This window comes from Polistes dominula, unplaced genomic scaffold (genome assembly GCF_049000335.1).
Source record: "Polistes dominula isolate Pdom_NZ unplaced genomic scaffold, Pdom_raw_medaka contig_82, whole genome shotgun sequence".
Taxonomy (NCBI): Eukaryota; Metazoa; Arthropoda; class Insecta; order Hymenoptera; family Vespidae; genus Polistes; species Polistes dominula.
The window spans coordinates 580,609-583,618 of record NW_028301046.1 but is presented as its reverse complement, the minus strand read 5'-3'; the positions used below and the strand labels follow the sequence as shown (position 1 = coordinate 583,618).

General features: G+C 41.4%; 1 long non-coding RNA gene across 2 annotated transcripts; it reads left to right on the top strand.

The window, feature by feature from the left end:
• Positions 1-215: 215 nt before the first annotated feature.
• LOC107066303 (uncharacterized) lies at positions 216-1,500 on the top strand. Of its 2 annotated transcripts, none has more exons than XR_001475698.2 (3): positions 216-352; positions 1,008-1,212; positions 1,278-1,500. It is a non-coding gene; the product is annotated as an uncharacterized LOC107066303 (long non-coding RNA). The 2 variants fall into 2 exon arrangements; XR_016177555.1 differs by having other exon boundaries at positions 1,008-1,221.
• Positions 1,501-3,010: the final 1,510 nt, after the last annotated feature.

The following is a 3,010-nucleotide window of genomic DNA, read 5'->3' as shown; positions in this document are numbered from 1 at the left end:
ATAAAATAAGAAAAAAAGAAAAAAAAAAAAGAAAAGAACTGTCCCCGCGCACTACCCACTCACGCGACTCGAAGGATGACGACGAGCGGGCGTTTCGTTTATATTTAAGTTTAAAGGAGGAAGAGGAAGGTAGGAAGAAGGAGGAGTAGGGAGGAGGAAAAGGAGGAGGAGGAAATGGAAGGAGGAGACGAAGCGAGGACGAGACACAGTGGTGGTGTGTGGTGTCTTGACGAGCCGCTTTGCGCTACAGATAGCCGAGAAAAGGTGATATCGTCAGCAGAGGGAGATCTCGCGATGGCTCGAGCCTATGGTCTCGGGAGAACTGACAGCGGCCTCCGCTCACCAGAGTAAGGTACACCCTACTGCTATACTACTACTACACAACTAATACTATTACCACTACTAGAGAAACCTCTGTACTATCACCGACACATCGGGAGGAAACTTGCTACCAATACGATTCCATCCGATCACTCTCTCCGTCTTTCCAACTATCACTATCTCTTTCTCTTTCTTACTCACTCGCTCGTCCTTTTCCCATGCCGCGTACCTTTCTCCCCCCATCTCTCTCTCTCTCTCTTTCTCTCTGACTACCACCTCCCTCTCCCTCTCTCTCTCTCTCTCTCTCTTTCACTCTCTTCCTCTTACTCGTACCGTCTCTGAAAGCGCGCCGATCTACCGTCGTTTTCTCTCCTCGTCTCCTTGCGGAATGGTTCGAGCAAGCGAACGTCCTTACCACACGTGAAAGGCGCACCCACATCGAAAGAACCTCGCTCGGCATCCTTCCTAACGTTCATAGTATTTGTGTACCTGCGTACATGTTCCTCCACCTCGAATAATAACGACGAAGACGAAGTGACTATGGGGAAGAAAAAGATGGGGTTGTTTAAAACGACGATTATTACTGCACCCCTCTCAAAGTACCCATTCATACGTGAAAATATATTCGCGAGCTATTGCTTTAACTTTAAACATTATATTCTTCATATGATTAATTTATCGCGTAGATGGATCTAATAAACTTGGATGAGAGAGAAAATCACAAGTAACAAGAAGCGACGATATAGATTAGATATGAAATATCAATCTACACGGATTGCAGAGAACCTGCGTACGATGACAAGGACGAAGGTGCGGAGTGCAAGATTTTGTAGCATTCACTAGACGACCAGGTGACACGCCCAACCGTCGAAAGAGTATCAGGGTGTGACGGTACGAACGGTAATCGACTAGCTTCCATCTATTTCGACCAACAATTACTTCTACCTTACTTCTAGGCAACCGGTTTTGGAACATGCGCCGAAGCATTAAAATACATTGTCACCAGAGTTACGCTGCAGATTAACCAAAAGACCGAAGGAAATTGTCGTCTTTATAAAATGATCGTTCGTTCAACGAAGACAGAAGGAAAGATAGAAAGAGAAAGATAGAAAGAAGAAAGATAAGAATGTAATAAGAAAAAAATAAATAAATAAAAAAAGATTTAATAGCCTTCCTCAATATCGTTTTATGGGAGTCGATATTTTCTCTCCTTCTTTCTTTTCTTTCGTTCTTTAATGTGAGAGAAAGAGAAAGAGAAAGAGAAAAAGAGAGAAACTGCGTTACGCTGCAGGGACTTCAGGATTACTCTCACTATCGTCGTCATCGTGACGACGTAACGAGGGTAATCTCTTTGGACGTCGTGGCTCTATTAAACTCGATTGCGCGATTTCCATGACACGATACCATACGGGAAATTAGACTAAATCTCGCGGCATGAAAATGAACTTTCATGAGACTTTGCGTGGCATTTTATGAAAAAGGAAAAAACTAATCTTTTCATCAAAACACAACAACAACAACAACAAAATGATTCCGAAACGATTAGAAAAAGCTGTCAGACTTGGCATAAGATTCGTTCTTTTCATTCATTATTCATGTTACTTGTTGCACTTATTCATCAATCATACTTCTTCTTCTTCTTCTTCTTCTTCTTCCTCTTCTTCTTCTTAATCTTACTTTTAGATCTATTTAGAGTTGAGACTTGGAAGTGTTCGATAAAGCAAAACGAAAGTACACGAACCAAATAGTATGTATTTTTTTGTAGATCCCAGATCTACAGAGATCGCCTTTTTAAGATCGCATATTATTCTGATACCTAATATGCTATCTTGTATATACGTACGTAAGTACATCTGCTATCAATAATAAATTCCTCATAAATTGAACTCGATGTAAATTCAAACTTACCTACGCTCTTAGGTAGGACTCTACCGACCATGAATATCAAAAGAATGAAAAATAATAATAATCAAAATATCTAAAGAGAGAGAGAGAGAATATCTGATGAATTATATACGATCAAGACGACAGCTTCGTTCGGAAAGATTAATAAAAAAAAAAAATGAAAAAAGAAACTCGTAAACTTCTGTAGTTAAGTTCAAAGTCCCACAGCAAAAAGAGGCTTCTATGTATTTTCAAGTTTTCGCGAGTGATCGAGACTATGCTATAGACAATCTTGGCAATCTTTCCTATCTTTCTCTTTCTAACGCGTTTTAGATTTAGGTAAACCTTGCAAATGAGCCTCCACTGTGTGCACTTGCCATTTTGTTTCCTGGGTCATAAATACATTTGAACCAAACCGAACGAGTGGTTGTACCGTGAAAAGGATGAAAACGAATAAGAGGAAGAAGAGTAAGAGAAGAAGGAGAACAAGGAGGAAGAGGAGAGGGGAATCGATACAGCGTCGTATTTTCTGCCCGTTCATGCGGAATCGGCATGTCGTAGATATCGTTCGCGACCTTCCTCTCTCTCTCTTTCTCTCTTTCTTCTTCCATCCTCCATGACGTTGTTGGGTTGGGTTAACGGTGTAGCGAGGGAACCGTGGCAATGCTGTTTCTTCGTTTGTCCACGCAAGAGGTAAAGATTCAACAAGCCTTTTATGGCACAAGGGGTAAATCGTCAGAATATGTACCAATCGGAAAGCAGAAGAAGCCGGGGCCCTGTTAAACGCCGTAAGGGAGACGATGAA